This window comes from Lepus europaeus, unplaced genomic scaffold (genome assembly GCF_033115175.1).
Source record: "Lepus europaeus isolate LE1 unplaced genomic scaffold, mLepTim1.pri SCAFFOLD_106, whole genome shotgun sequence".
NCBI lineage: Eukaryota > Metazoa > Chordata > Mammalia > Lagomorpha > Leporidae > Lepus > Lepus europaeus.
This window is the reverse complement of record NW_026909024.1, coordinates 244,550-266,297: the sequence shown is the minus strand read 5'-3', so window position 1 is coordinate 266,297 and position 21,748 is coordinate 244,550. Positions and strand designations below refer to the sequence as shown.

The 21,748-nt window shown below is 43.6% G+C and overlaps 1 pseudogene; it reads right to left on the bottom strand.

Annotated features, from left to right (window-relative positions):
* Nucleotides 1-2,809: 2,809 nt before the first annotated feature.
* LOC133754448 (remodeling and spacing factor 1-like) lies at nt 2,810-13,673 on the bottom strand (annotated as a pseudogene).
* Nucleotides 13,674-21,748: the final 8,075 nt, after the last annotated feature.

The window sequence follows — 21,748 nt, the reverse complement described above, 5'->3', positions numbered from 1 at the left end:
CTCCAATGAGAGGTGGCGTGCGCGTTCTCGAACGTCCTTCCAGTGATCTAGAGTGAGACTTAAAGGGGTGGTTATTTGTTGACCCATGTGTGCAAGGATTTTAGCCCAAACAAAAAGAACAGCCAATGCACAGACATATACAGTAAGCAAGACATACCACATGGCTAAGACAAATCGAACGCTATTGCGCTATTTTTGGGAGCGGCTGCCTGACCAGCCCTCCCCGGGAAGGAGGGAGACTTGGTCTCCGACCCACCTCCAGACCACCCCGGGAGCGTCTTCCGGGGGAACGGACCGAGGGTTTCCCCTACTGGTCTCACAGACCGGAGTGTCCTCCGGGGAACGGACCAGGGGTTGCTGGGCACGCCTGCCTCCCCCACTGGTCTCACAGACCGGAGCGTCCTCCGGGGAACGGACCAGGGGTTGCTGGGCACGCCTGCCTCCCCCACTGGTCTCACAGAGTCAGGTACTGGCCAGTCAGAACACTCAAGACGAAGAACAACAAACAGAAAACACTTAATTATACCTCCAACTGGTCCGCAGAGAATGGGTCTGAGGGCGACCTAAAATCCCCGTACGGGCCACCAAAATGTTGGACCTCTCAGTTGCAGAGATGCCCACTTACTCGGGAGGACGCCCAAAGATCCAGACCAGTTGATGCAAAAAGCACGAGGTTTTTATTGAACGTTTGCGCAAACGGGCCCCCACCTCAGGCAGTGAGGAGCCCTGAGCGGCAGTTTCACACAGGTTATATAGGCAACGAATTAGCATATGGAATGCAGAGGTGGCACGGGATTGGCTGGTTCAGAGGGACAATTAGCATACCGGAGAGTGCTGAGGAGAGTGCTGAGGGAACCAGCTGAGGAGAGTGCTGAGGAGAGTGCTGAGGGAACCAGCTGAGGAGAGTGCTGAGGGAACCAGCTGAGGAGAGTACTGAGGAGAGTGCTGAGATTCTCCGAAGGGGAGTGGCAGCTCTGCTCTGGGCATGCCTAGAGGTTCTCTGAAGGGGATTGACTTTTCCTTCCCAGAGAACGTCCTGCCCGCTGGACTCTGGGGAACATCTAACTTCTTAAGAAGCCCCTGATATCTGCCCAGGCCTAGTTTCTTGTCCCTCTCCCCCATAAGGGTCCTTCAAAATGACTGCAGAACCTGGAAAAGCTGTTGCTGCTATTGATACATAACATACTGCTATTACTGGTCTTTTTATATAAATATATATATATATACATATATATAATTGAATTTTTGGAAACTTTAGCTGTGCTGTCAACTTTGAGAAAAGTATCCCAGTTTACCGTGTTGAGTTGGCATTGTACAGAAATTAACAGCCATATTGGTCTAGAAACGTTAAACTTAATTTTTTTTTCCATTTGTACAGGGGTAACGCACTGTATTAAATATGTAAGGTCTTATCTACGTGGGTTTGATTACAGAACTAATAAAGTATTCTCTAAATAATGAAAAAAAATAAGAAAACAAAAATAAACAAATAAAGCTGCTGGGGATATGTGGTATCACTCTAATTTTTCAATTAAAAATTCAAGATACAGGCTGGCGCCGTGGCTTAACAGGCTAATCCTCCGCCTTGTGGTGCCGGCACACCGGGTTCTAGTCCCGGTCGGGGCACCGATTCTGTCCCAGTTGCCCCTCTTCCAGGCCAGCTCTCTGCTGTGGCCAGGAGTGCAGTGTAGGATGGCCCAAGTGCTTGGGTCCTGCACCCCATGGGAGACCAAGATAAGCACCTGGCTCCTGCCATCGGAACAGCGTGGTGCGCCGGCCGCAGCGCACCTACCGCGGCGGCCATTGGAGGGTGAACCAACGGAAAAAGGAAGACCTTTCTCTCTGTCTCCCTCTACTGTCCACTCTGCCTGTCCAAAAAAAAAAAATTCAAGATACAGAGAAGGAGGTGATTAAAGCAGGATCTGGGTGGCAGCATCCCATATGGGTGCCGGTCTGAGTCCAGCTGTTCCATTTCTGATCCAGCTCCCCATTAATGTTCCTGGGAAAGAAGCAGAGGATGGCCCAAGTCCTGGGCCCCTGCACTCACGTGGGAGATCCAGAATAAGCTCCTGGCTCCTGGCTTGGGATCGGCTAGCTCTGGCTGTTGAAGCCATTTGGGGAGTGAACCAGCAGCTGGAAGACCTCTCTGTCTTTACCTCTCTCTATAACTCTTTCAAATAAATAAAATAAATCTTTAAAAAATTTAAGATCTTAATTTATGTCTCTATCCCACACTTTTCCCAACATATCCCATAACTTTCTAGGAAAAAAGTAGAGAACCACATTTAATGAATTTTTCAAAACTATATGATCTCACAGCATTTTTCGGTATATTCTACTCACATAGAAGGAACTTTCTTTACATTTCTACTCAACTAAAAAGAATTTGCCTTCATATGCAGTTTTATTGAAAGAGCACAGTTGTTCAGAATTGGGTGTAACAACAGTGTTTCTTCAATAGCCTCACTTATGAACTGTGTGTAATATGGATTAAAAATTGGTTCTTCTTATGCAGGCCACTTTTGAAGAGTTTACTTCCTAAGTACCAAAGCTCCATAGAAATCCAGTACTATTCTTCTGAAAGTATTCTTTTAAAAAATTTGTAAGAACTGCTCATTTTAGAAAATTGTAAAACCCTACTTGATTACTTCTTGACTGAGAGTGGTGTATCATTGCTAGCAGAGAAGACATCCATAGCTAAATCAGGTAGAATGAAAGCAGAACCCTGATCCTCGGTCTCCCTAAAACTGGGTTATTACTTTACAAGCATAAATAAAGGTGATTTTGTAGCATACACGCGCTGCAGCATTCAAAAATTCAAGTCCTGATCCAATGGCAAAGGGGTGGGCTGCTCCGGGCAATCCCTACACACGTAATCTGGACACTGCTGATTCACACTGGCATACACGAGTTCAACACAGTTGGGAAGGCCACATTTTTTTTTTCATGGTTTGTCATCATCTGCCAGGACAGCTTCTTCACTTTCCTTTTCTGCTTCCTCTTCTGAAGCCGTGATGATTTTTCACTATCAGACCCTTCACTTTCATCACTGCTGCCGCATGTTCAAGAACCAATCCATCTAACTTTGTCTTTGGGTTTTACCTTGCTTATTTTAGAATTTGTATCTTTCTCCAGTTTTTTCAAATTTTCTTTTTTGTCTGTATTTTGTGAACTGCTGAATCCTTTTCTACTTTATCTTCTCCCCTCCCCCCTTTTTTATCAGCTTTCTGGTCTCTGATCTCAGCCACTTTTGCTGTGGGCCTAGATATTCTTGGAGACCTCCTTAATATACAACCCATATTTGCTTTCTCTTCTTCTTTTTCTGTCTTCTCTTGTGTCCTAGTTCTAGAATTTTGGGAGGAGAATCTGTCTTCTTCTGACTTGATATCCTAATTGTTAACTTGATGCCCTCGTTTTGCCTTTCAGAGATTATCTCTGTATTTTCAGTGGTGGCAGTTTCTTCTTCAGGAATCAACTTATATTTAAATTTGCTTTTTCACATAGAACGCTTTGTTTCAGAAGGCTCCTCTATGCCAGAGGTCTGAGTATTGTTGGGATTATCCATTTCTACCTTCATGGACTCAGAGTCCTCTTTCAGGATATCTGGATCTGTTTTTTCCAGAGAGTGACCAACGTGAATTTTACTCTTATTTTCAACCACTTCATTTTCTGAGTTCAGTTTTTCACAGTGGGAAGTCAATGTAGGTGATTGAGAAATTTCAGGTGTCCCAAGAAAACCTCTCTTTTCTGATTTGCGAGAACTCCTTGGAACTTCTTCTGCTATTAGACTCGACCTTTGCAGATCCTTATCATAAAGAATCTTTTTGGACTTCTATGACTTTTCAAGACATTCTAGGACTGGTAGACGTTTATCCTTCTTACCTTTGGGAGATCGGTCTTCAACTTTCATGGTGTAGGAGTCAGTGGTAAAAAAAGCAACTTTTAAAGGGAGATCCTTTGCCATCTCAGAAGACTCAGTTTCCATTTCTGCAAGATCAGGTTCTCCTATCTGCCCTTTTTGAGTCTGGGTCTCTGGGGCTGACACTGACCTACCAGTCTCTTTCCCTGCAGGGACCACTTCTTTCTCATGCTCACCTGTTTTCATACTTGTTATGACAGAGTTCAAGGCTTCTGCTCCATTTTCCTCCATGATGACATTTCTTTCCTTACAGGGGCTACCATATGTATCTTCTTTTGCTTCATAAAACTTTGTCTCGATTGGCTCAGTCTTAAAATTTGGAGTTACCTTGTCATCACTAACTTCTCCACTTGCCATTTGCTTCCCTTCATGGATCAGAGTGGTGATTGTACAAACACTTTTAGAAATCTCCTCCTCCTATTTGATTTCATCTTTCAAAAACTCCTTTGTTGGAGTAACAGATTTACACAAAGGTCCTTTCACTGGACTGTTGAAATAATCACTCAGTTTAATTTCTCTCTCTCTCTCTCTTTTTTTTTTTTTAGTGGTATCTTGGCCAGTTGGTCATTTTTAAGTTTTTCTTTTTCTTCAGTAGATTTCTCCATGATGTCTTGAGAAGACTTAATGCTACCAATGAAGTCCAATCTCTCTGGCCCTTACACCACAAGCCTCTCCACATTACCTTTGGGATCCTAGGATCTGCTCTACATTCCTTTACTCCCACTTTGATGGGTTTGACGTTTTCCTTGAAAGAATCACTTTCTTCCTTGATAATTTTTTCCCTTAACTTCTGGCAAAGATTTTTTCCAGGTTGACTATGGCTAGTGGGTTCACAAGTTCCTTTTCCTCTTCCTTTTCTATTTTCACAATGGTCCTCTACAACATGGGCAGCAGAATGGTTTTCTGAATCTGCTGGCTGCTCTTTGCTTTTCATATTTTCATTATCCTTCTGTTCCTCTTGTTTAGGTGTTTCTTCCTCCTTTTGGGTCACTTCATCCTCTAGGCTGGGACTCTCCTGGGAAGAGTTTTTCAGCAGTACAGGATCAATCTGTGATTTCAGGAGTGCAAGGGTCTCAGCCAATTCATTTCGATTTCTGACAATGCATTTCCATGAAAAACCTTCTTGATCATCTTGTTCCTTTATGTACATTCTGACATTGCAATCCTGATCCAACTGGTACCAGTACATGAGGCTAACTTTGTCTCACCCAATTGGTTGGAAACCCATAGCATCAGCATCCTCCTCTGTGGGAGGCTGGGCCCTCTCCCACAGCTCTCTGGACAGTGTACGTACCAGTCGACCTGACCTTGTGCAGTTCTAGACAGCGTCAGGGAGTCTGGCAGCAATGATAAGAACTTGTACAATAACAGGCAGTGAAGAACATACCAAGGACATGATGAGAAAATACCAAGCAATGCATGCGACACAGAGAAGCAGCGTGGACAGGAGGATGATTGGACGGCGCCCGCGTGATCTAAGAACTGATTGGTTGAGCAGAATATATATGCCAAACAAAGGACTGGCTGGGACTTTTCTTTCCTTTTCTCTTTTACTTTTCTATATGCTGTTCTTATTCTTTGTAATACAGCCCTACTGAAGGGGAATCAACAGCGTTCCTGGTCGTTCTTCTGCATGCGGGGGAGTGACAACTGGTGCGGTGACTCGGCTCGCTGGGAGTAAAAGCCGGTTAGTACCGGGGAGAAACAGCAGATGCTGGGAGTAAAAGCTGGTTAGTACTGGGGAGAAACAGCAGATGCTAGGGAAAAAACAAAAAAACAAAACAAAACAAAAATAATGGCCGGCGCCATGGCTCAACAGGCTAATCCTCCGCCTTGCGGCGCCGGCACACCGGGTTCTAGTCCCGGTCGGGGCACCGATCCTGTCCCGGTTGCCCCTCTTCCAGGCCAGCTCTCTGCTGTGGCCAGGGAGTGCAGTGGAGGATGGCCCAAGTGTTTGGGCTCTGCACCCCATGGGAGACCAGGATAAGCACCTGGCTCCTGCCATTGGAACAGCGAGGTGCGCTGGCCGCAGCGCGCTACCGCGGCGGCCATTGGAGGGTGAACCAACGGCAAAAGGAAGACCTTTCTCTCTGTCTCTCACTGTCCACTCTGCCTGTCAAAAATAAAAAAAAATAATAATAATAATAATAAATAGGGGTAAGAAATGGGCAACACGCCATCCACTACTCATTTACAGCTGTTATTGAGTCGTCTTTTAAAGACCACAGGAACTCCGGAAAAGGCAGCTGCAGTTTGTGCTTTTTTATTTTTTATTTTTTATTTTTTTGACAGGCAGAGTGGACAGTGAGAGAGAGACAAAGAGAAAGGTCTTCCTTTTGCCGTTGGTTCACCCTCCAATGGCCGCCGTGGTAGCGCGCTGCGGCCGGCGCACCACACTGTTCCGATGGCAGGAGCCAGGTGCTTATCCTGGTCTCCCATGGGGTGCAGGACCCAAGCACTTGGGCCATCCTCCACTACACTCCCTGGCCACAGCAGAGAGCTGGCCTGGAAGAGGGGCAACCGGGACAGAATCGGTGCCCCGACCGGGACTAGAACCCGGTGTGCCGGAGAGTTTGTGCTTTTACGAGAGCTGTAGCCAGAACATCTTCCTGGTTTGTGGAGTATGGTGATTTAGAGCTGCCTTAATGGCGGCAAGTAGGCCGACAGCTCCGTGCAGCTGGTGAGTCGGTAGAGGTCTTGAGACTTTGGCAGCTAATGGAACAGGCTCTACAAGACCCTACCAATAGAATAGCTCTATTACTTGATGAAGGGAGTGAACTTTTAGAAAAAGTACAAGAAGAATCCTGGAGAGGCAGCCAAACTAATGCCAAGGGCTCTGAAGCAGGAAGCGGAGATAGACAGCCAGCAGAAAATGATCCCATGGAAAATATCAAAGAGGAAAAAGGGGCAGAAATAAAGGGAGAAGGTTCTTCTGCCCCTAAAGAGATTCCAAAAATATATCCTAGCTTAACGAGATTAGCTAACTTAACTATAGAGGATGATCCACCCAGATATCGGCCATTAACGTTGCCAAAATCTTCACTGACACAAAATGAACCGTTCTCGGTACAGACGCGAGGCAAACATGAGGACTGGGAAGATGAGGAGGAGGAGATGTAGTGGATCAAACCCAGTGTTCGAGACTATCAGAGGCCCGCCTGGGAGAAATATCAAATACCAAATCATGTATTCCCTGTCCTACAGGATCAACAGGGAAACCGGGGATGGACACCCCCCCCCCCCGGATCATAAGCTCTTAAAGGAATTACAGCAGTCCGTGCAACTGTATGGCCCGCATGCTAATTTTACACAAGCAGTGCTGAAAAACATAGGTCAACAGGGACTAATACCTAATGATTGGAGGAACCTAGCAAAGGCCATATTGGGAGGAGGTGACTTCCTTCTCTGGTCTGCTGCTTACAGACAGCCCAGGAGCAAGCTAAGCAAAATCATAGGATAGGAAACCCACATTGAAATGAAGACATGTTAAATGGGGAAGGCAATTTTACGGATCCGGACAATCAAGCTCGTATGCCAATAGCAGTATTATTACAAGTAAGAGAATTAGCCAGAAGAGTTTGGAGGATGGTTCCGAGAAAGGGAGAGATATGGCATATTTTAACTAAAATAGTGCAAGGTTCTACCGAACCGTATGCTAATTTTGTTAATAGACTTATGGAAACAGCAGGAAACATTTTTGAAACGGTAGAAGGGTAGAAGAAGCAATGCCGCTTGTGAGGAGACTAGCATGTGAACAGGCCAATAAGACATGCAGGGAGGCTCTTAGGCCCTGGCAGCATAAAAATATCCCCACCTTTTTAAAAATATGTAAAAACATTATGGATGATATAACATCAAGAGCACACGCAGCAGTTGCTATGGCACAACAGTTCAGGAGAGACGTGGAAAGAACAAAATGTTTTAAATGTGGAAAAGAGGGACATTTAAAAAGGAACTACAGATCAAAGGGCACTGCTAGAGAGCAAACAGGGGGAGGCAACCAAAAGAAGCCTGGACTTTGCCCCCGTTGCGGCAAAGGCAACCACTGGGCCAGAGAGTGCCATTCCACATCTGATAGATCAGGAAATCCTTTGGCTCCTGCTACTGCACAGGAACACTGAAACCCACAAGGTTCATTAAGGTCAAAAAATGAAGTGTGAGCCCCCGCACCCCGGGGCTACAACAATCAGTGGGTGCCTCAGTCTCAAAAGGCTCAAGCATGTTCTGTACAGAGTTATGAGCCACCGAGCATTCAATTTTAACACCTCAAATGGGGGTGCAAGCTATTGAGGTAGATGCCAAAAATGGTATGCTCCCTAGGGAAGGGCTCAAAATTATTGTAGGAAAAGCAACAAATGCTTTAAAAGGTCTCATGGTAATTACAGGGGTTGTGCATTTTCCTACAGAAAGAATAAAGGTGCTTTTGCAATCTACAAAAGGAATTGCTCAAATTAAACTTCAGGAGCCAATAGCACAAATTTTAATGTTATTAAAAGCCCAGATTGACCATAGGTCTCAAAAAATTAAATTCGCAGCCTTGTCCATGTCCCTAACAGATCGGCCCCTATGGACTCTAATAATCAAGGAAAAATCTTTCCAAGGTTTGTTAGACACAGGGGCCGATGTAAACATTATAGCTAAAAATAATTGCCCACCATCCTGGCCATTACAACCAGGAGATAACACCTTAGTAGAATTATTAACAGCTACAGCCCCATCTCCAAGTGCCCAGGTTCTTCAGTGGAAAGATCAGGAAGAAAATAAAGACAGTGTACAACCATATGTTTGTACTCTTCCCATCTCTTTATGGGGAAGAGATGTTTTGGAACAATTGGGACTTACATTAACTAATAATTGTCAACTGGAAGCTTCCCCAGAATGGCGCATAATGCGAAAAATAAAATATACTGGAGGTGGATTAGGTCTGGAGGGAAAGGGCATATGGGACTCCATTCAACCCCAAGGGAACAAAGACAGACAGGATTGGGTTTTTCATAGGGGTCACTAAGTTGTAGCCAGTGCCATTAACTTGGCTTGATAACAAGCCAAAATGAATACCACAGTGGCCCCTAACCCAGGAAAAACTGGCTGCCATCCACAAAATAGTGTCTCAGCAATTACAGGCGGGTCACTTACAGCCGTCTACTTCTCCTTAAAATACACCCATTTTTGTTATCAAGAAAAAATCCAAAAAATACCGTTTATTACATAATTTAAGGGCTATCAATCAGCAGATGCAGCCTATGGGGGCTTTGCAGCCAGGACTCCCAGTTCCTACTATGATTCAAAAAAATTGGCCATTAATAGTCCTTAATTTAAAAGATTGTTTTTTTAGCATACCCTTGCATAAGCAGGACACACAGAGATTCGCCTTCACAGCCCTGTCCATTAATCATAAAGGCCCTAACAAGAGGTATAAATGGAAGGTACTGCCTCAGGAAATGACTAATAGTCCTACTATCTGTCAATTATATGTTAATTGGGCTATAGAACTTGTTTGACAAAAGTGCTCCGGGATACAAATTTATCACTACATGAATAATCTATTAATTACTACACCCGATGAAAATCACCTTTATGCTGCTTATGACCTCTTGTTGATGTTCCTGGAGAAAGCCGGGCTACAGGTTGCCCTGAAAAAAGTCCAAAAGGGTGACATAGTTCAGTACTTAGGACTACGGGTCACACCGGAGACAGTAACTCCATTAGATTTTGCAATCTCAATGGATGGATTACATACTCTCAATGATTTTCAAAAACTTTGCGGTAATCTCAATTGGCTCCGCCCTTACTGTAAATTGACCACTGAAGACATGATGCCTCTTTTTCGTATATAAGAGGGAGATGCTCAATTGAATCCTCCTTGCAGCTTGACTGCAGAGGCCCGCATGGCTTTAAATAAAATTAAAAACCAAATTAAAATTATACACATGAATAGATGCAATATCCAGGAACCTTTAGAAATTTTAGTGTTTATGGAAACACTATATCCCTTTGCAATTATTTGATAAGGTGGACTTCTGTTGTTTGTTTACCTGCACTCACAGGCTCCCCGTGTGCTATACACACAAGGAACTACGGTAGCTGATCTGCTACTTATAGCAGTCAAAAGAACTGTTAAAATTGCAGGCAAATTTCCTACCCACTGTGTAGTGCCTCTTGTTCATGAAACTATAGAAGCTTTTATAAGGGAATGTTGGCAATGGGCTTATCTAGCCCTTGTCTTGCAAATTACGATAGACAATCATTATCCCTGACATCCTTTAGTAAATTTCTATGCCCAGGTTCCCATTAAACGAGTTGTTAAAGTAAGAAAAAATCCAATTCTGGGAGCCCCCACTGTCTTTATGGATGGCGCTAAAGGAGACACAGGGACTGCTATTGTTAACAAGCACCATTTTTTTGTTTTAACAGCCTCTCCCTCTCCCCAACGTGCTAAACTTGCTATCATAGCTACAGTGTTAAAAAACATGGATGGCCCTCTTACCATATTATCAGATAGTGCATATGTTGTGAATGCGATTCAAACACTTGCCACACCATGCCTTATACTCAAATCATCCTCTGTTTACCTTTACTTAACAGATATTCAATGCCTATTAACTCTTCGGCAACAACCCATTTACATAGGGCATCTTAGAGCACATTCTCAATTACCAGGACCACTTACTAAAGGCAATAGGCTGGCTGACTATTATTCCAGGTTTTTATTGGCCTGTTCTGCTTTACAACAAGCTCAAGCTTTCCACACTAAGTGGCATGTCAATGCTCATACTCAGCCTCAGATTTCACATCTCCAGGAAGCAAGCGAGGGACATTATTCAAGCATGTGAAAAATGCATAACAACCCAGCTGCGCACTATTTCCACGGGTGCTAATCCTCGTGGCCTGATGCCAGGTCACATTTGGCAAATGGATGTTACACACATCCCTTCTTTTGGGAAACAAAGTTGCGTACATGTTACCATTGACACGTCTTCCGGTGTCGTTATGGCTATGGCCACTCAACGGGAAGGGACTCAACAAGTCATTCAACACTGTTTATCCGCTTTTGCTACTTGGAGTGTGCCTCATATTCTTAAAACCGACAACGGTCCCGCCTACACCTCTGTTCACTTTGCCGCTTTTTTACGAGAATTTGGTATCACCCATGTTATAGGCACCCCCTACAATCCTCAAGATCAAGCTCTCATTGAATGTACACATTCCTATTTAAAGACTTTTCTAATGAAACAAAAAGGGGGGATAGGGGAATTGGCTATATCCAATAAAGACGCCTTGGCCTTTGCCTTGTATACTATTAATTTTCTTAACAAAAAAGGCAAGAGTAAAACCCCTGCAGAGATGCATACTCAGACCATGGATAAAGAATCAATACAATGGACAATGTGAAAAGATTTACAAGATAATCAATGGAAAGGCCCGTTCCAGATCTTGCGAAGGGTAGGAGGTGTTTTTTTTTCCCCACAGGGAGCGACGCAGCCCATCTGGGCTCCGGAAAGAAGAATCCGTCTGCTAAAACCACCAGTAGCTGAAGATGATGTGGAGGCAGGGGGAGAAGATAACTCTGTGCCTGATGATCTGTAGTGGTATGACTATTATTCATGGAGCCTCCTTTGAGTATGACAGTATTTGAATGCGCCTCGCACACATTACAGGTTCTGACATTTGCCTTCAACAAGATCTTCATGTAGGAACCATTTTGGGTTCATGCCTTCTTCCCATTTGTCATCCAACAGAGAAAATCAGGAATCTCACATTTTTCTCTCAATTCCCTAATAAAACCATTACATATCAGGACTCATATAACTGGGGAACCCCATCATATAAATTACCTGCAAAAGGGATACGACTCTGGACTCCTCTGATAGCTATCGCGAAGAACAACACTTGTACAGAGATAAAAAATTGTACCTTAAAATGTATAAACTTGGGTAATGGTCTGCATTGTAACAAAACCCTTTCGATTTCCTATGGTACAGGGCATAACCCTCTTCCCAAAGGATGGTTTTTCTCTTGTGGTAATTTCACTTTTAATTATATCCCTGCTAATGTCTGATGGCACCCATTGTTGCCTTAGCCGACTAACTGTTTTCCTTCCCTTTCCTGATTTGCTAACCGTTAATCAAACTGTACGTGGTAAGAGACGTGCGTTGACAGCTTTAGATGAGTCGTGCGATGCGAGTGTCAATTTGTTTTCCAAGGCAGAGGTTGATGCGCTGACATTCTCTCTTGTAGGAGTCCCTGGCCTAGCAGTAGGTGCTTATAAGACTGTATTAAAACTGGCCTGTGCTATGGTAAAAAATATCAACAGCACCTCCAAAGCGTTATCACTGCTCAACGATGAACAGCAGGTCTTGAGATAGGAAATCTTAAATAATAGGGCAGCCATAGATTATCTTACTACTACTTCATCATAAAAAAAAAAGTAATCAAGTAAAAAACATGTATTGTTTCAACCTTACGGATAATTCTCATAGTATAACTCTAGAAATACAAAAACTATGTGAAAAAGCAACACACTTCACCCAAGACAGAATCCCTGGTCTCTTTGACTGGCTTACCTCCTGGTTACTCGATTTGTCTTGGTTCAAAGAATTGTTCCTAGGAGCAGTATTGTTGCTATTTGTTGTGATTTTAGCTTGCATTGTGGGAAAATGCTCTGTGCACTGCCTTACTACACCATGGAAGCCTCAAATTATCTCTTCCTAAATTGTAACTGCCTTGTTAACCATTTGCTTCTACACTGTTCTTAGGGTGGACCGGTAGTCAACGAAGGATAAGCACTTGCAGGCTTCTCTAGCAACCTAAGACAGAGGACAGGACATGCTTCCTGTATCCTTGATGATGGGTAAGCAGAGTAAGCACTGCGGGGCACCTAAGACAGGCACGAGTCCATGCCATTAAATGTATAAAGAAGGGGGATCTGTGGGAGGCTGGGCCCTCTCCCACAGCCCTCTGGACAGTGTACGTACCAGTCGACCTGACCTTGTGCAGTTCTAGACAGCGTCAGGGAGTCTGGCAGCAATGATAAGAACTTGTACAATAACAGGCAGTGAAGAACATACCAAGGACATGATGAGAAAATACCAAGCAATGCATGTGACACAGAGAAGCAGCGTGGACAGGAGGATGATTGGACGGCGCCCGCGTGATCTAAGAACTGATTGGTTGAGCAGAATATATATGCCAAACAAAGGACTGGCTGGGACTTTTCTTTCCTTTTCTCTTTTACTTTTCTATATGCTGTTCTTATTCTTTGTAATACAGCCCTACTGAAGGGGAATCAACAGCGTTCCTGGTCGTTCTTCTGCATGCGGGGGAGTGACACTCCTCATTAATAATGTTCTTGAATTTAAGATTGTCATCAAACTGACACACGCAGAAATACTTTAAGAGTGCTAATTTGCATTCAACACTCATTTCAAGATAGCCCTTCTTCTCCATCTCCCATACCCAGGTGTTGTTAAATTCTTGGCATATTTTGATCAAATATTTTTCCCATCTGTCTACTGTAATAGATTTGCCAATCTTCCTCATCAGCTTTAATGAGTTTCACCAATTCTGGTACTTCTCCCTGGCCGATGTCCAGTGGCGGTGCCTGAAGCACCCCCTCCAGCTCTGGGAACCACAACTCAGGCAGGTCTAGCAGTGGCCCGTAGCACTCCAAGATGGAGCAGACCATGGAGAAGTTGCGGCACAAACCTGGGCAGTCCAGAGGAGCCATCACTGCTGCTGCTGCCACCGTTGCCATTTTTAACTCCAGATGGTCTTCTTTCTGACATTTCTGGAATGGCACAGCGCATCCCCTGGAAGGAGACAGGTGATGTATATGACTGTTGGTGTCTGGTCTGGTCTCTGTTCCTTTTCTTATAACACAGCTGCCTCAGAAGCATGCATTGGAATTGGCCAGGTATTCACACATTGAAAGTCATGTCCATGTTTGGTGACCTTGCTGTTGTTGGTGGTGGGGTCCCAGTTCCCAGGGTCTTTCTAAGGAACTAACCATTCCTGGTCAAGCACCAGGAGAGTTGCTTTGTCTGATAACTCTGTAAAATAATACTCCAGAGAGATTTCATACATTTCAGGCTGGGAAAGCCCTCTGCCTGGCAATATCCCAGAAAAGGGAGAAGAGAAACAGTGGGAAGAAGATGTGCCCCAAACTCCACCTCTTTTAACTATTCAATTAGGCCCTATACCAGGCACCACCCCTATCCTATAAAAGGATGATCCAAAATCTTAAAAATTACAATACTCATTTTCAGGATCATTATTGTGGCACAGTGATTTAAGCCACCACCTGCAATGCTGACATCCCATATTAGCACTGTTATCTACTTGTTATCCAGCTCCCTGTTACTGCACCTGGAAAAGTGTTGGAAGACTGCCCAAGTCCTTTGGCTCCTGCCACTCCAATGGGAGACCTGGATGGAGTTCTAGACTCTTGGCTTTGGCCTGGAAATTGCAACAATTTGGGGAGTGAACCAATGGTTAGATTTCTCTCTCTGTCTCTGTCTCTCTCTGTCTCTTTCTCTCTCTCTCTCTTCTCCTCTCCTTCCCCTTGCAACAAAAGCATAAAACCTGTCACCATACATAGGTTTGTGAATCAGCCAGCCCAAGCAACTGCCTGGAAGTTTCTGGGTTGAAACCTTCAGTTTATTGCTGAATAAACTTCTACTATGATTTCTCAACCAGATTCCAATGATTGAGTTAATGGGCAATCTGGGAAGGCCTCTTTACTTCAGGAAGAACAGGGGCCAGGGCCATGGAAGAAGAAGACATCACAGCTGCATGGCCAGAATCAGGGCCTGAAAGCCACATGGATAGGACTGCCACATCTGAGAGTGGAGTGATGAATGGACAGAGAGGAAAGGGAAGCAGAAGTCAGAAACACTATGGCTAACTCAGAGGTATATGCAGCTACAGAAGTTTCTATGGTGGCCTATAGCAGTGGAGTCATCTCTTATCTGAAATGCTCAGCCTCATGAATGTATTGGAAGGACAGTAATCACTTATTATTGGAATGGGCTATTCTCAGACAGCCCTGATTTCAACTGCGCAAATAGATACCACAGATAATGCAATTTGTTGGATTTGGTTTGTTTTAACTGGTTCCTGCTTTCTTTCACAGAATGGGCAATATGCCACAAGTATAAGAAATATGCTTTAATTTCTATATCTTTCACAAAGGTTTTCAAAAAACAAATATGCAACTGAAAAAAATTTCTTATGGGTCTAGCATTGTTGTGTAGTAGGTTAAGCCTCTGCCTGCAATGCTGGCATCTCATATGGTCACCAGTTCAAGACAAGGTTGCTCCATTTCTGATCCAGAAATGGGATCATGGGAAAGCAGCAGAGAATGCCCCAAGTGCTGGTCCCTTGCACTGACATGGGAGACTCAAAAGAAGTTCCTGGATCCTGTTTTGGTGTGGCCTAACCCCATATTGTAGCCATTTGAGAGTGAACCAGCAGATCGAAAATCTCTCACTGTCTCTCTGCCTCTTTTTGTAACTGCATTTCAAGTAACTTTTTAAAAAATCTTTAAAAAAAAAAATCTCAGGGCTGGTGCTGTGGTGTAGCACATAAAGCCAATACCTTCAGTGCCAGCATCCCATATGGGCACCTATTCAAGACACAGCTGTTCCACTTATCATCCAGCTCTCTGCTACAGCCTGGGAAAGCAGTAGAATATGGCCCAAGAGCTTGGGCCCCTACACCAATGTGGGAGACCTGGAAGAAACTCCTGGCTCCTGGATTTGGATCTGTCAGCTCCTTTTGTTGTGGCCATTTGGATATTGAACCAACAAATGGAAGATCTCTCTCTGCCTCTGCCTCTCTGTAACTCCACCTTTCAAATAAATAAATCTTTTTAAAAATAATCTTTCATCAAACAATGTTAATACCTTGTTAAGCTTGGGCTTGTTTTCACCATAGCATTTTAGGAAGCTTTCTAGTGTGAACTCAGACATGAATTCTGGAATGTAAGGACTATTTTCTCATTTTTGAAGCCAACACGAGTAAGAAACAAGAAATGAGTGTTTGATAAGTCAGTGGCAGCTCTTGTTGTTCATGAAGAATTTTCATCTCATTTCTTTCATTCCTCAAATTGTTGCTCCACGTTAATTGGAGATGATGCTATAAAAGCCCCCTAATCGGCCGGCGCCATGGCTCAACAGGCTAATCCTCCACCTTGCGGCGCCGGCACACCAGGTTCTAGTCCCGGTCGGGGCACCGATCCTGTCCCGGTTGCCCCTCTTCCAGGCCAGCTCTCTGCTGTGGCCAGGGAGTGCAGTGGAGGATGGCCCAAGTCCTTGGGCCCTGCACCCCATGGGAGACCAGGAGAAGCACCTGGCTCCTGCCATCGGAACAGCGAGGTGCGCCGGCCGCAGCGCGCTACCGCGGCGGCCATTAGAGGGTGAACCAACGGCAAAGGAAGACCTTTCTCTCTGTCTCTCTCTCTCTCTCACTGTCCACTCTGCCTGTCAAAAATAAATAAAAAAAAAAAGCCCCCTAATCTGGTAATCTCAGCCACACAGAAAGCCAATCACTGACATTGGGGTGCTGGAAGAAAGTAGATATTTATTACAAAGCATAAAGCAAGGAGCCAGGCAGCTATTACTTAACTCTCAGGCTCCATGAGGAGTTAGGCTGATGGTTCTTATAGATTGAAATTGAAGCTAAGAGGTGTGTGATCAACTCATGTCCAAGTTCCTGGTCATTGGTGCTTGTGACTTTCCTTTGTTCAGTGATGCTATGCTCTCTAGGGACTTTATGATGGCCAGGTGGGCTTAAGTTCACCTAGGAGTTACATGCAGGTGGTAGTTACGTTCTTCCCAGACCTGGAATTTCCCTACACAATCCATCCAAGGACAATATTGGTCACCAAGATTCTTATCTACTAGAGAAGCCGATGACTCTTTGAGTCTGGTGATTAGAATCTTGTCAATGTATTGTATCACTCCCTCAAGTCAGTGAATTCTTTTTGGCAAAAAGTAGGCAAGGAAACCTTGGGTTAAGAGAGCCAGACAAGAGTTTTGGCCCTGCATTTATGTTATAGTGGTTTGGTCTCATAATGGGAAAGAAAGCAAACCAGAAAGTGGAACATGACTTTATATTTATAGCCAACAAGCCAACAACCTGTATCCTAACCCAGACAATAGGTATGGCAGCACAGATTTAAGGACTTCTGGTGAGGGGAGGCTGAGCAAGAGTCAGAATGAGTGAGAAGGGTCATAGTTCCTGGGTCAAAGTGCAGGAGGGTTTGGAAAATGCCCTGATCCATCTAGTTGGAAAGAAAGGATAATGTCTGTGGAAGGGCTTCCAGGAAAGCAATTGGCAAAGTGCTGAGCAGCTGAACCTCTTGACAGTGTGGAGGTGGATGGCATAGATGACCCAGGTATGTAGGCCCCTGTCACCCATGTGAGAGACCCAGATGGAGTTCTAGGCTCCTGGCTTCAGCTTGGTCTAGCCCTGACTTTTGCAGTCATTTAGGGAGAAAAACTGTAGATGGAGATCTGTTTCTCTCTGTGTCTCTTTCTTTCTCTCTGTAATTCTGCCTTTCAAATAAATAAATAAATAATTTTTTAAAAAAATTGAAATTCAGAAAATAATTTAGCAATGGACAAGGGGATGCAGTTATTTCCATCATATATAGTTTTTTTTTTTAAAGACAACAATGTTTTCCAAAATACTCCACCACTTTAGACAATGATAGGATAGGACAGGTTTAAAGGTCTTTTTAAAATCCTGCGGCACCGGCACACCGGGTTCTAGTCCTGGTCGGGGCACCGATTCTGTCCCGGTTGCCCCTCTTCCAGGCCAGCTCTCTGCTGTGGCCAGGAGTGCAGTGGAGGATGGCCCAAGTGCTTGGGTCCTGCACCCCATGGGAGACCAGGATAAGCACCTGGCTCCTGCCATCAGATCAGCGTGGTGCGCTGAACTGAACCAACGGCAAAAAGGAAGACCTTTCCCTGTGTCTCTCTCTCTCTCACTGTCCACTCTGCCTGTCCAAAAAAAAAAAAATCCTAAACCACTCTTCTTTTAAATTAAGATATCATGATGAATAAAATCTCAATAGGAACATCAAATCTAAGTGTTACATAATCTGTAGAATATTTATGTCATATATAAAAATTAACATAAATGTATCTTAAAGTTTATGATTTTATAACTTGACAATACTTTCCCTACAATTAAAGTAAGCCTAATTAGGTATTATCTCTGCAAGAAGAGAACTACAGGCTTTGAGGATTTCCAGGGACTCATCTGTAAATCTCAAGGTCAAAGGACTTACTGTAGAACTTTGATTTTTCTTTCTTTCTTTTTTTTTTTTTGACAGGCAGAGTGGACAGTGAGAGAGAGAGAGACAGAGAGAAAGGTCTTCCTTTTGCCGTTGGTTCACCCTCCAATGGCCACCACGGTAGCGCGCTGCGGCCGGCGCACTGCACTGATCCGATGGCAGGAGCCAGGTGCTTATCCTGGTCTCCCATGGGGTGCAGGGCCCAAGCACTTGGGCCATCCTCCACTGCACTCCCTGGCCACAGCAGAGAGCTGGCCTGGAAAAGGGGCAACCGGGACAGGATCGGTGCCCCGACCGGGACTAGAACCCGGTGTGCCGGCACCGCAAGGCGGAGGATTAGCCTAGTGAGCCGCGGCGCCAGCCTGTAGAACTTTGATTTTGAGGCAACCTGTCAAAGATACCAAATGCTTTGAAAATATTTGATCCAAATAGTATCCCTGATAATTATGAAATAATAATAATTTTTAATTAGAGTGGTTTAACCAGTTATACACCAGATTTAATTACATTTATAAAGTAGTCATTTAAATACATTTTTAAAATATATCAAATATCATTTTTAGCTTTCTTCTCTTTTTAAGGAATTTATTAATACGTTAGATTCTCAGAATCATTGCAATTGCATAATTATGACAACAAATTTTAACACTGAGTCAATCTTCAAACACTTAAACCAAACAAAAACAGCAGAGAACGTAAGAGATTATTTTGACAAAATGCAAAATTTCTTTTCCTTATTTAATTATCAAAAGATAGAGAAAAACTTCTTGTAGTGTATTTGTTCTCCCAATAGGATGCTCATTCAGAAAAGTCAAACTGATGGAAAAGTACTCAAATTTAATTAGTGGAATAGTATGTGTCTAAGTTTATATAAACAATGTAAACAGTGGAGCTTGTGTTGTTCAGCAGGTTAAGCTGTCACCTGCAACAGTGGTATCTCATATCCAAGTGCTGGTGTAAGGACAGCTCTTTAGGATGGGGAGGCTTGTGTCCAGGCTCAGCTCTAGTAAGCAACTTGTCGCTGAGTGACCTTCTGTTCCCTGAAACCTGTCCAGTTCCTGGGAGGAGAACAAGGCAGAACATGGCATGTCCTCGGGTGGAAGTCTGAGGAACATCTTGAAATGTGCGTGCCACCTTGGCCCTCTGGCCAAGATCTGGGATGGGACGCACTGCTTGCCATGAATCCCAGCAATGAGCCATCTTTGTTCTTGGGGCTTTAAAAGGGAGCCAGAGCAAGCCTCTGCTGCTGCTGTTTCATCCTGGGAGAACACGCAGTCATGCTGAATGTTGAATGTGCCCGTGATTACTGATGATGTTTGGTTCTCAGTATGGATCCTTTTCCACTGCTGTATGTTGCCTGTGATGATTACTGATGATGTTTGGTTCTCAGTATGGGTCCTTTTCCACTGCTGTATGTTGCCTGTGATGATTACTGATGATATTTAGTTCTCAGTATGGATCCTTTTCCAGTGCTGTGTTGCCCATGATGATTACTGATGATGTTTCATTCTCAGTAAGGATCCTCCTCCGGTGCTGTGTGAAGATTGACTAGTGGTAAATTCCAGGGTTGATTCCCCTACTCCTAGGAACTCCCCCCCCCCCAGTCCTTTCTCTCTCTCTCTTTCTCTTCTGCTTCTGAAAATGTGCTACTTAAATAAACTGCTTGTTTCTTTATACTACAAGGCTTGTAGCATATTTCTTGCAGATCAAACTGAAAGTAACCAAGTCTGTGCACAGCAGATGGCCAAAAAATAATTTGCCATCACAGCTGGTTTGAGTTCTGTTTGCTCTGCTTCTGATCCAAATCCAAGCTAATGTGCCTGGGAAAGTATTGAAAGATGGGCCAAGTTATTTGGCCTTGGCAACCAACTTGGGAAACCCAGATGGAGTTATATGTTCTGGCATTTAGCCTGGCCCATCCCCTGGCTATTGTGGTCATGTGGGGAGTAGACCTTGAATGGAAAAATATCTCTTTATCCCTTTCTTCCTCTCTAATACTCTTCCTTTCAAATAAATTTTTAAAAAATCTAAATCTATACAAGAAAACTTTGCATAGAAGAATATCCCTTATTATCTGATTACATGGGAAAATTTGAATTTATCAAGAAAAGCCAGAGTAAAGAACAAAGTTATCTTATAATCATTGGCTTCTAATATAATAATATATTTAGTGTCAGTTCATAACATTGTCAGAATCAAGGAGGAGAAAATAGTTTGCAGACTATAGTCTAGAAAGTTGACAGAGGGTCATAAATTATATAGAAACTATTTTTAAAAGTTACACTTTTAAAAAGGATATTAAAATTAAAGATCAAACTTTTTGTAGGTTTTTACTAACATGTCAACATATACTTTTAAAAATCATGTTGTTTAACATACATGGCCAAATTCTAGTTATATGCCAGTATAACTTTGGTATTAATGCTTAATTTTTAAAAAATTTATGTAAAAGGCAGTGTTATAGAAAGAGAGAAACAGGGAGGCAGAGGGAGAAACAGAAAGACAGAGATATTTTATCAACTTGTTCATTCCATAAATGACTACAATGGCTGGGGCTGGGCCATACAAAACCAGGAGCCAAGAACTCTGTCATTGTCTACCACGTGAGTGGCGGGGGCTCACGGACTTGGGCCATCTTCTGCTGTTTTCTCAGGTGCACTAGCACTGTAGCAGAGTAGGCAGGACTTGAACCACTGCTCATATGAGATGCCTGTGTTGTAAGCTAAGGCTTACTCTGCTGCACTGCAACACAGTCCCAGGTCTTTAGTTTTTAAAATTTCATATATGTAATTTGCGCTTCTAACATAGACTTGCTAACTCCATTATAAATTTTAATTTCCATATATTGATTAAACTTATTTCTTACCCTCAATAACTTAATTTTTACTGAACACTAGCAAGCAGTTTTGAACTACTATGTATCAAAAGTTTATGAAAACACACTTACAAAAGGATCAGATGCCATTTATAGAGCCTAAGAAGCCAAAAGTACATAGATTGATATTTGGAAACATTTATCTCTTTTATATTTACCCAATTTGTTTTTAGCAATTATAACTAGATTACTTAAGAAACTAAAACAGGGCTGGCACTGTGGTATAGTGGGCTAAGCCTCCACCTGAAGCATCAGCAACCCATATGGGCACCAGTTCATGTCCCAGCTGCTCCTCTGCTGATCCAGCTCTCTGCTATAGTCTGGGAAAACAGTAGAAGATGGCCCCTGAACCCAAATGAGATACACAGAAGAAGAAGCTCCTGGCTCATGGCTTTGGATTGGCCCAGCTACAGCCATTGCAGCCATTTGGGGAGTGAATCTGTGGATGGAAGATCTTTGTCTCTGTATTTCCCTCTCTCGGCCTGTAACTTTACCCCTCAAACAAGTAAAAAATCTTTAAAAAATAGACTAAAATATTGGGGTTGGCATTGTGGTCGAGAGGGTAAAAGCCACTGCCTGCAGTGTTGGCATCTCATATGGGCAATCGATTCATGTTCTGGCCTCTCCACTTATGATCCAGTTCCATACGAAAGGC